Source organism: Lethenteron reissneri, unplaced genomic scaffold, assembly GCF_015708825.2.
Source record: "Lethenteron reissneri isolate LAM-NWPU_2019-01 unplaced genomic scaffold, ASM1570882v1 scaffold_1197, whole genome shotgun sequence".
NCBI lineage: Eukaryota > Metazoa > Chordata > Hyperoartia > Petromyzontiformes > Petromyzontidae > Lethenteron > Lethenteron reissneri.
The window spans coordinates 52,341-65,323 of NW_026890890.1; the positions used below are offsets into that span (position 1 = coordinate 52,341).

General features: G+C 59.4%; 1 long non-coding RNA gene across 1 annotated transcript; it reads right to left on the reverse strand.

The window, feature by feature from the left end:
* Positions 1-8,002: 8,002 nt before the first annotated feature.
* On the reverse strand, positions 8,003-12,687 carry LOC133361670 (uncharacterized). The gene is made up of 3 exons (XR_009757403.1): positions 12,559-12,687; positions 11,042-11,128; positions 8,003-8,063 (listed from the first exon to the last, which is right to left on the reverse strand). It is a non-coding gene; the product is annotated as an uncharacterized LOC133361670 (long non-coding RNA).
* Between the last annotated feature and the right edge of the window lie 296 nt (positions 12,688-12,983).

Sequence of the window (12,983 nt, forward strand, 5' to 3'; positions counted from 1 at the left end):
TAAAAATAAAACATAATAAAGAAAAACATAATAAATAAATAATTATTTTATTACTTCCCTTCTACGTGACTTTACCGAAAGAACCAAGAAGATGAAAAGTCTATTTAATTAAGTAGAACGTGTTGTCTATATTTATTTAAAGTTGCGCATTTTGATGTGACGTCAGATTTCTCAAACTCCCCCCCCCCCCTCTCGATTAAAGCTTCGTGACTGCAGGGATTCATCTTTTGGTTCTTTCAGTAAAGTCATGTAGAATGGAAATAATAAATTAATACAAATTTAACATTATAAAATAACATAAAATATTTATTTTTATTTTTATTATTTCCATTCTACGTGACTACCGAAAGAACCAAGAAGACCCCCCCTCGTCACACATCGTCACAAATGTCTGACCGCCCCCCCCCCCAGATGCGTGACGTCATTTATGGACGGCCCCAAAGACAAAGTTCCCCCCCAGCCCCGTATAGCTTTAACAGGCTGTTGAGCAAAGTGCTGTTAGCGAGCGCCTATGAAAGGCCGGCAATGTGGCACAAGAGGGGGTGGGTGGGTCAACACGACACCCGCAGGGCCGCCTTTGTCTCCCCCAGTGGCGCACCAGGTACTCAGTTGAGGCTGAGTCGACCTAGGGGAGGCCCAGGACCGGTGAAGATGATCGTCACCGGCGTTGGCCGTGAGCGGGAATCGAACCCGGGTCACCGGATCCGTAGCGCTCACCACTGACACCACCGCTCCCCACAGACACATACAGACAAAGATCCCCCGTGTAGCCTTAACAGACTGTCGGGGCAAGTGCTGTTAGCGAGTAGCACCTATGAACGCCGGCACGGCACACGAGTGGATGGGTGGCCAACACTATGCCCGGCCGCCTTTGTCTCCCCAGTGGCGATGTTTACACAACGCACCAGGTACTAATTTTGAGACTGAGTCGACCTAGGGGAGGCCCAGGACCGGTTCAGACAATCGTCACTGGTGTTGGCCGTGATTGGAAATCGAACTTGGGCCGCCGTGTTCGTAGCGTAGCGCTAACCGCTACACTACCACACACATTTACAACAACAACCGCCATTCGCCACTAAGTGGCGGTGACGTCACCACGACGCTTGTGCCAGGCTAGGTGCACGTTGAGGCGACTGCCTCCAACTGCCCAGTAGCAGCGTCCTTCACGAGCCTCCTCCACAGAGGCCGATCTTGACCTCCGCGGTACTGGTCATCGGCAAGTCCACTCAGCTCCACGTCCTCCTGTAACACATCACTCCATCTCTTCTCCAGCCCGTGCCGCGCCCGTCTAGCCCCCTCGATCCGGCCGAACAAAAGCTGTTTAGGCATGCGGTGACTGGGCATGCGGGCTACATGACCCAGCCAACGCAGCCTTGCCTGCCGGAGGAGCTCACCAATGGGACTTTGTCCACATATACACACACACATAGATACACAAAGATCCCCCGTATAGCCTTAACAGACTGTAGGGACAAGTGCTGTCAGCGAGCACCTATGAAGGCCAGAAACGGTACACGAGGGGGTGGGTGGCCAGCACCACGCCCGACCGCCTTTGTCTCCCTAGTGGCGATGTTTACACACCTCACCAGGTACTCATTTGAGGCTGAGTCGACCTAGGGGAGGCCTGGGAACGGTTTCAAATAATCGCCACTGGTGTTGGCCGTGAGCGGGAATCGAACTCGTGTCGCCGGAATTCGTAGCGCTAACCACTAACACCACCGCTCCCCACAGACACCATACAGACAAAGATCCCCATACACACATGCACACACACACATACACACACGTACACACACGTACACACAACGTACACACAACACATACACATACACGCACACACACACCACGCGCACACACACACACATACCACACACACATACATAACACCATACACACACACATACAACAACAACAAACCGCCATTCGCCACTAAGTGGCGGTGACGTCACCACGATGCTTGTGCCAGGCCAGTGCACCTTGAGGCCACGTGAAGTGTCGAAAGCCCGCTGGCAGGAGGTCACGGGCAGACCCAGGTGCCACTGGTCGACTGACCGAGATGACCGAGATGACTGGCTGATGCACCACCTGTGCCCCCTACTGTGCCAACTTGCTGTGCTTTAGCCACCCGGCGCTCCGCTCGTTGTTGTGAGCGTCGCTCCTCCGCCCTCCGTTGTTGTTGGAGGGCGACTGCCTCCAACTGCCCAGTAGCGTCCTTCACGAGCCTCCTCCACATGAGGCCGATCTTGACACCGCTGGTACCAGTCATCGGCAAGTCCACTCAGCTCCACGTCCTCCTGTACCACATCACTCCATCTCTTCTCCAGCCCGTGCCGCGCCCGTCTAGCCCCCTCGATCCGGCCGAACAAAAGCTGTTTAGGCATGCGGTGGCTGGGCATGCGGGCTACATGACCCAGCCAACGCAGCCTTGCCTGCCGGAGGAGCTCACTGATGGGACTTTGCCCAGATCTTTCAAGGATTTGTGAGCTCCTCACACAATCCAGCCTGGTTAAACCCAGGATGGATCGTAGGCAGGCCAGCCTAAATGTTTCCAACCGGCGAAGATGCTCCACCAGGGGGGTCCACGTCTCGCAAGCGTAGAGAAGGGAGGGAATGACCGTGGCCGAGAAGACCTGAAGCTTCGTGCGGAGCGACAGACCAGGTAGCTTCCACACAGCGTTACGCAACCGATGAAAAGATATTGCCGCTCGACTGATTCGGAGTGAGACCTCTGCTGTATGGGAAACTCTCCACTCTCTCCACAACTGCCCCATCACCAATTGGGAGTTGTGGGGGTGGAGTGTCCGATGGTACAAAATACCCAGGCAGGTGCTTAGTTTTGGTGGGGCTGATGGTAAGGCCCCCCTCTTAGTGGCACGCTCCAGTCTCAGCAGCAACGTCTCCAACTCCTCCTCTGAGTGAGCAGCTATTACCAAATCATCGGCATACATAACGTGGTTGACCAATAGGGAGCCATCCCTTGATCGCACCCGGGCGTCGATCAGCCTCCCATTATATCTGTAACCAAATGGAAATTCCCCCGGTACAGCTATTGAAGGCTTCACGAACTACGCGGGTCAAAATAGATGTTAAATAATGTGGGAGCCAGAGGACATCCCTGTCGCACCCCAAGGTGTACAGGGAAAGGCTCCGACTCCCGGCCACGTAGTTTTACCCGGGCCCGCTCACCATCATGAAGGTCCTTAATGATCGTGAGCAGAGGGTCAGGGACTCCGAAAGCACGAAGAACAACCCAGAGCCCAGGCCTACTGATGGTATCATAGGCCTTGACCAGGTCAATAAAGCAGAGATGTAGGTCTTTTTGGAATTCCACACTATACATACACATACACACACACACAATACACACAACATACACACACAACGTACACACCCACATACACACACACATACCACACACACACAATACGCACACACACAACGCACACATACACGCACACATACACGCACACATACACACACACACGTGCACGCGCACACACAACTGGCCAACCCCGGCAACTTAATGTCCCGTGTGGGTGGGGGGGGGCGTGCTGGATGCCCACGATGACCGCCTCAACAAGACGATGTCCATGTTGGGCAGGAAGGGAGCACGGCGGCAGGGAGGCCCCCTGCATGGCGGGGCCCGGGCAGACACGTGGCCCCTGGCTCCCCACGTGGTGGGGGGTGTGGCGGCCGGGTGAGTGAGGGACGGAGGGGGTGGGGAGCTGAGAGAGGTGAAGGTCCAGGGTGAGTGGCTACGAGATGTTGACTACCTCGCCTGGTCTGCAGGAGGTCGGGGGTTCGATCCCGACCTTGACGCTTGTGCTGTGTATTTGGAGTTTGCGTGTCTTTCTCATCATCACTGTGGCTAGGAGTGTTGACTACCTCGCCTGGTCTACAGGAGGTCGTGGGTTCGATCCCAACCCTGACGATGACTGCTGCTGCTGTATATTTGGAGTTTGCGTGTCTCTCTCTCTCTCATCATCATCACGGTGGCTAGGAAATGTTGACTACCTCGCCTGGTCTACAGGAGGTCGCGGGTTCGATCCCGACCCTGACGATGCCTGCTGCTGCTGCTGCTGTATTTTGGAGTTTGCGTGTCTCTCTCTCTCATCATCATCATCACGGTGGCTAGGAGATGTTAACTACCTCGCCTGGTCTACAGGAGGTCTGTGTTTTCTCTCTCTCATCATCATCACAGTGGCTAGATGTCGACTACCTCGCCTGGTGTACAGGAGGTCGTGGGTTCGATCCTGACCCTGACGATGCCTGCTGCTGCTGCTGCTGTATATCTGGAGTCTGCGTGTCTCTCTCTCTCATCATCATCACGGTGGCTAGGAGATGTCAACTACCTCGCCTGGTCTACAAGGGTGAAGAGGGTGGGGCTGGGTGGGGAGGGTGGGGAGGGGCTGGGTAGTGGGTGGGAGGGGTGGGGCTGGGTGGGGTGGGGCTGGTCACCCCGTGGTGCCCTTATAAAACTCAACATTTAACCTACTCACGCCGGCTTGTGCCCGCCCTCACAGGTCGGGCATATTTGCGGAACACCACGCCCTGGCCGTTGACCCTGCAGGCCATTGACCGAGCAACCCAACGTGTTCCTACCAGCTCCCTCCGCAGGACAATGTGTTTACATGTGCCGAGGGTGTAAGGTAAGAGAGGGCGCGCGCGGGTTGTGTGTGAAGGGTGGAACGGAGGGTCGGTGTACAGGTGAGCGAGTTCACGTTGGTTTTGTGTCACCGGGTGAGAAGTCACGAGACCAGGAGTCGGCGTTTTGACCTGGGTCGTGAGTCCGCTGCCAGCCGTAGGGGATGATTGCCGCTGTGTGGGCTCGCCTAGGGGCACCCCTAGTGGCAGCTGTCTCCGTGCGTGAGTACGCTGCCATTAGTGGCGGGTGTGAGCGTGGCGGGGGTGTAGCGTGGTGGGTGGGAGCGTGACGGGTGGAGTGTGTGGGAGCGTGGTGGGTGGAGCGTGGTGGGTGGAGCATAGTGGGTGTGTGAGCGACAGGATCACATCCGGTTGAGCGTCTGGAAGATGCGTGAGATCTGCAGCATGACCGGCCCGGTCTCCGGGTCGTTCATCCACTGGGCGCTGTTCACCGGGTTCTCCAGCATGTCCTCGAACGCTGCACCCACGGCACAACGCACAGGCCAAACCCCGGGGTGAGCCCTTGCCACGGAACTCTGTTGGGGGCGAGTGCTGTTAGCGAGTAGCTGCAAGCAGCAGCGCCTATGAAGGCCGGCACTGTGGCACACGAGGGGGTGGGTGGCCAGCACCACAAAGACAAAGGTCCCCCGTGTAGCCTCAACAGATTGTTGGGGCAAGTGCTGTTAGTGAGTAGCAGCGCCATAAAAGGCCGGCACAGTGGCACACGAGGGGATGGGTGGGTGGCCAGAATCACAAAGACAAAGATCCCCGTGTAGCCTCATCAGACTGTGCGAGGGCAAGTCCTGTTAGCGAGTAGCAGCGCATATGAAGGCCGGCACAGCGGCACACGAGGGGGTGGGTGGGTGGCCAGAATCACAAAGACAAAGATCCCCCGTGTAGCCTCATCAGACTGTGCGAGGGCAAGTGCTGTTAGTGGCACACGAGGGGTGGGTGGGTGGCCAGCACCACAAAGACAAAGATCCCCCGTGTAGCCTCATCAGACTGTGCGGGGGCAAGTGCTGTTAGTGGCACACGAGGGGGTGGGTGGGTGGCCAGCACCACAAAGACAAAGATCCCCCGTGTAGCCTCAACAGACTGTAGGGCAAGTGCTGTTAGCGAGTAGCAGCGCCTATGAAGTCCGGCACAGCGGCACACGAGGGGTGGGCGGCCAGCACCACCCAACGCACCCAACGAACGCCCGGCCGGAAGATGCAGGAGATGCAGGGAGATGCAGGGAGATGCAGGGAGATGCAGGGAGGTGCAGGGAGATGCAGGGAGATGCAGGGAGATGCAGGGAGGTGCAGGGAGATGCAGGAAGATGCAGGGAGATGCAGGGAGATGCAGGGAGATGCAGGGAGATGCAGGGAGATGCAGGGAGGTGCAGGGAGGTGCAGGGAGATGCAGGGAGATGCAGGGAGGTGCAGGGAGATGCAGGGAGATGCAGGGAGATGCAGGGAGATGCAGGGAGGTGCAGGGAGATGCAGGGAGATGCAGGGAGATGCAGGGAGATGCAGGGAGATGCAGGGAGGTGCAGGGAGGTGCAGGGAGATGCAGGGAGATGCAGGGAGGTGCAGGGAGATGCAGGGAGATGCAGGGAGGTGCAGGGAGATGCAGGGAGATGCAGGGAGGTGCAGGGAGGTGCAGGGAGATGCAGGAGCTGCAGGGAGATGCAGGGAGATGCAGGGAGATGCAGGGAGATGCAGGGAGATGCAGGGAGGTGCAGGGAGATGCAGGGAGGTGCAGGGAGATGCAGGGAGATGCAGGAAGGTGCAGGGAGATGCAGGGAGATGCAGGGAGGTGCAGGGAGATGCAGGGAGATGCAGGGAGATGCAGGGAGGTGCAGGGAGATGCAGGGCGGTGCAGGGAGGGAGATGCAGGGAGATGCAGGGAGATGCAGGGAGATGCAGGGAGGTGCAGGGAGGGAGATGCAGGGAGATGCAGGGAGATGCAGGGAGGTGCAGGGAGGTGCAGGGAGATGCAGGGAGATGCAGGAAGGTGCAGGGAGATGCAGGGAGATGCAGGGAGATGCAGGGAGATGCAGGGAGATGCAGGGAGATGCAGGGAGATGCAGGAAGGTGCAGGGAGATGCAGGGAGATGCAGGGAGATGCAGGAAGGTGCAGGGAGATGCAGGGAGATGCAGGGAGATGCAGGGATGCAGGGAGATGCAGGGAGATGCAGGAAGGTGCAGGGAGATGCAGGGAGATGCAGGGAGATGCAGGGAGATGCAGGGAGATGCAGGGAGATGCAGGGAGGTGCAGGGAGATGCAGGGAGATGCAGGGAGATGCAGGAAGGTGCAGGGAGATGCAGGGAGATGCAGGGAGATGCAGGGAGATGCAGGAAGGTGCAGGAGATGCAGGGAGATGCAGGGAGATGCAGGAAGGTGCAGGGAGATGCAGGGAGATGCAGGGAGATGCAGGGAGATGCAGGGAGGTGCAGGGAGATGCAGGGAGATGCAGGGAGATGCAGGGAGATGCAGGGAGATGCAGGGAGATGCAGGAAGGTGCAGGGAGATGCAGGGAGATGCAGGAAGGTGCAGGGAGATGCAGGGAGGTGCAGGGAGATGCAGGGAGATGCAGGGAGGTGCAGGGAGATGCAGGGAGATGCAGGGAGATGCAGGGAGATGCAGGGAGGTGCAGGAAGATGCAGGGAGATGCAGGAGATGCAGGGAGGTGCAGGGAGATGCAGGAAGATGCAGGGAGATGCAGGGAGATGCAGGAAGATGCAGGGAGATGCAGGGAGATGCAGGAAGATGCAGGAAGATGCAGGGAGATGCAGGGAGATGCAGGGAGGTGCAGGGAGATGCAGGAAGATGCAGGGAGATGCAGGGAGGTGCAGGAGATGCAGGAAGATGCAGGAAGATGCAGGGAGGTGCAGGGAGATGCAGGAAGATGCAGGGAGATGCAGGGAGGTGCAGGGAGGTGCAGGGAGGTAGCTGCAGGGAGGTGCAGGAAGGTGCAGGGAGGTAGCTGCAGAGAGCTGCAGGGAGATGCAGGGAGGTGCAGGGAGGTAGCTGCAGGGAGGTGCAGGGAGGTAGCTGCAGGGAGCTGCAGGGAGCTGCAGGGAGGTGCAGGGAGGTAGCTGCAGGGAGGTGCAGGGAGGTGCAGGGAGGTAGCTGCAGGGAGGTGCAGGGAGGTAGCTGCAGGGAGCTGCAGGGAGATGCAGGGAGGTGCAGGGAGGTAGCTGCAGGGAGATGCAGGGAGGTGCAGGGAGTAGCTGCAGGGAGGTGCAGGGAGGTAGGTGCAGGGAGGTAGCTGCAGGGAGGTGCAGTGTCCGTACCGAGCAGGTTCTTGGGCCTGGTGAGTCCCAGCTGCACCACGGGGTTCTCCAGGATGGCCTGGAGCAGCGGGCTGCCGGGGACAAGCCTCCCTCCCCGCCCTCGGAGGCGGCGCCAGCGCGCTCCCCCAGCAGCCACTCGCACTGCGCACACACACGCACACAGTGCACACACAGCACTCACACACAGCACTCACACACAGCACACACACAGCACGCACACACACAGCGCACACAGCGCACAGCACACACAGCGCACACAGCGCACACACACACGCACACAGTGTGCAGCACACACACAGCGCACACACACAGTGTGCAGCACGCACCACACAGCACAGTCAACCAGCAGCCACTCACACAACCCACATACACACAACACACACACAGCAAAACACCCCACAGACACCACACACCACACACTCCACAGACACACACACGCCACAGACACACACACACCCCACAGACACACACCCACACAGACACACACCACACCCCACAGACACACACACACCACACACACACCACACACACCCCCCCCACACACCACGCACACATCCCCCCCACACACCAACAAACCCGCACACCACACACCCCACACAGCACACACCCCACACACGCACACCCCACACACGCACACCCCACACACGCACACCCCACACCACACACACCCCACACAGCACACACCCCACGACACACACACATACACACCACACACCCACAGACAACACACCCCATACACACCACGCACACACCACACACACCCCACAGACAGACACACACCACACCCACAGACACCCCCACAGACACACACACCACACACACCACGCACACATCACGCACACCACACAGACACACCACACACACACCACACACACCCCACACACACAGCACCACCCCAACAGCCACACACACCACACACTCCCCACAGAACCACACACACACCACACCTCTCCACAGACAGACACACACCACACCCCACAGACACACACACATCACACACCACCCACACACACAGCACACACACACACACAGCACACACACACACCCCACACACCACGCACACATCACACCACACACACCACGCACACATCACACCCCACACACACCACACACACAGCACACCCCCCACAGACACACACACACCACCACACACCCCACAGACAGACACACACACACCACACACACACACCCACACAGCACACACCCCACACACACCCCCCGACACACACACACCACAGACACACACACCACACACACCACGCACACATCACACACCACACACACACGCACACATCACACCCACACACCCCACACACACACACACACTCACCACACAGACACACAGACACACCCCACAGACACACACACACCACACACACCACGCACACATCACACCCCCACACACCACACACACCACACACACACACACCCCACAGACACACACTCACCACACACAGACACACCCCACAGACCACACACACCCACACACACACACCACACGCACACACACACCCCACACACCACAACCCCAGAGACACACACACCACACACACCCCACACACACACCCCACACACCCCACACCACACACCCCACACAGCACACACCCACACACACACCCCACACAGCCCCCACACACAGCACACCCCCACACAGCACTCACCCCACACACACACCCCCCACACCCCCACACACACACACCCCACACACACACCACACCCACACACCACCACACACCACAGACACCATCACACCTCACACACACACCACACCACTCACTCACACACACACCACACACACACACTCACTCACTCACCACACCCCCACACACCACACACCCACCACCCCACACACACACCCCACACACACCCCACACACACACACACACCCCACACAGCACTCACCCCACAGACACCCACACACACACACACCCCACACACACACACCCACACAGCACTCACCCCACACCAACACACACCCCACACACACACCTCACACACACACACCCACACACACACACACCCCACACACACACAGCACACACACACCCACACATACACACCCACACACACACACACCCCACACACACACCCCACACACACCACCCCACAGACACACCCCACACACACACACACCCCCCCACACACACAGCACACACACCCCACACACACCAGACACACACACCTCACACACACACACACCCCACACAGCCCACCACCCCACACACACACACACCCCCACACACACACCAGACACACACCAACACACACACCCCCACACAACACCAGACACACACACACACCCCACACACACCAGACACACACACACACACCCCACACAGCACTCACCCCACAGACACACACACACCCCACACACACACCAGACACACACACCTCACACACACACCCCACACACACACCCACACCACACACCCCACACAGCACTCACCCAGACCACACAACACCACACACACCCACACACACACACCCTCACAGCACCACTCACCCCACACACACACACCCCACACACACTCACACACAGCACACACCCCACACACACACCTCACACACAGCACACACCCCACACACACCTCACACACACCCACACACACACCCCACACACACACACCCCACACCAGCAGCAGCAGGACTCACAGCGGCCTCCTGGTTGTTGCCGTTGACTCGCAGCGCCTCCACTACGTCCTTTTCCACACACACACCCCCCACACACACACCACACCCCCACACACACACACACCCCACACCACACCACCCCACACAGCACTCACACCACCCACACCACACAGCACTCACACCACACACACACCACACACACCCCACACACACGCCCCACACCCCCACACACCCCACACACACACCCCACACACACCCACACACCCCACACACACACACACCCCACACACACACACACCCCACACAGCACACACACCCCACACAGCACACACACCCCACACACACACCACCCACACACACACCCCACACAGCACCCACACACCACACCACCACACACACACCACACACCCACACACACACACACCCCACCACACACCACACCAGCACTCACACAGCACACACACCACACACACCCCAGCAGCACTCACAGCGGCCTCCTGGTTGTTGCCGTTGACTCGCAGCGCCTCCACTACGTCCTTCTCCTCGAAGCCCATCTCCAGCAGCGCCGCCAGCGCCTGCCCCGCACAGCCCAGCTCGCAAACGCGTTTTGATTCCTTACCCTACCCGTACCCTACCCGTACCGTACCCGTACCCTACCCTACCTACCCGTACCCGTACCCGTACCTACCCGTACCCTACCCGTACCCTACCCGTACCCTACCCGTACCGTACCCTACCCGTACCCTACCCGTACCCTACCCGTACCTACCCGTACCCTACCCGTACCCTACCCGTACCCTACCCGTACCCTACCCGTACCCGTACCCTACCGTACCCTACCCGTACCCTACCCTACCCTACCCTACCCGTACCCTACCCTACCCGTACCCTACCCGTACCCTACCCGTACCCTACCCGTACCCACCGTACCCTACCCGTACCCTACCCTACTCGTACCCTACCCGTACCCTACCCGTACCCTACCCGTACCCTACCCGTACCCTACCCGTACCCTACCCGTACCCTACCCGTACCCGTACCCTACCCGTACCCTACCCGTACCCTACCCGTACCCTACCCGTACCCGTACCCTACCCGTACCCTACCCGTACCCTACCCGTACCCTACCCGTACCCTACCCGTACCCTACCCGTACCCTACCCGTACCCTACCCCTACCCGTACCCTACCCGTACCCTACCCGTACCCTACCCGTACCCGTACCCTACCCGTACCCTACCCGTACCCTACCCGTACCCTACCCATACCCGTACCCTACCCGTACCCTACCCGTACCCGGCCGCACCAGGATCGCAAACGGGTACCCGTACCCGGCTAGGTACGGGTACCCGTACTCTACCCGTACCCTACCCGAAATGAGTGACAAACGGGTACTCACCAGTGACTCACGGCCTACCCGTACCCGGCCGCACCAGGGTCGCAAACGGCTACCCGTACCCGTACCCGGCCGGGTACGGGTAGCCGGGTATCGGGTAGGGTACGGGTATCGGGTACCCGGTTGCGACCTCTGGCACAGCCACAACCAGCAGCGCCCCCGTCAGCAACGCCCACCCACCCTGCGAGCGTCGCTACGAGATGTTAACTACCTCGCCTGGTCTACAGGAGGTCGTGGGTTCGATCCCGACCCTGATGATGCCTGCTGCTGCTGCTGTATATTTGGAGTCTGCGTCTCTCTCTCTCATCATCATCACGGTGGCTAGGAGATGTTAACTACCTCGCCTGGTATACGGGCGGCCGTGGGTTCTGATCCCAGTTGCGGCGGTTGATGCGGTTGCTCTGGTTGCGGTGGTTGAGGCGGTTTCGGTGGTTGCATGCATGTTGAACTTCTTTCGCACTGCACGTAGCCACCTAATCCGAGGTGTGGGTTGCGATGGTTGCGGTGGTTGAGGTGGTTGCTGTGGTTGCAGTGGTTGCGGCGGTTGCAGTGGTTGCCGTGGTTGCGGCAATCGCGGCGATCGCGGCGATCGCGCCGGGCTTGCACTCACCATGGGGTCCGGCCGGAACTCCCGCCGGCGCCGGATCCGGCGGAACACCTCCGTGAGGTCGTCCGGGGTCGCGACCTCTCCCTGGGCCCCGCCCCTGGGCGACCGAGGGGCAGCGGGGGAGGTCGCCGGGGGGGCCGCCGGGGGGCGCGGCAACCACGAGGCCGTCGCCGCCGCTGGCCCGTGATCGCCGGGGCGGTGGTGGTGGAGGTGGCGATGGTGGTGGTGGAGGTTGGCGGTGGAGGTGGCGGCCGTTGAGTCATGCTCGTGCTCAATGAGCCACTCCATTGCGCGCGTCACCGACATGCTGGGGGGGGGGGGGGGCAAGTGGGTGGGTGAGTGACGGTAAGTGAGGTGGGTGAGGGTGAGTGAGGGTGGGTGAGGGTGGGTGGGCGGGTTAGCGAGCAGGTGAATGGGGAGAGTGCGGA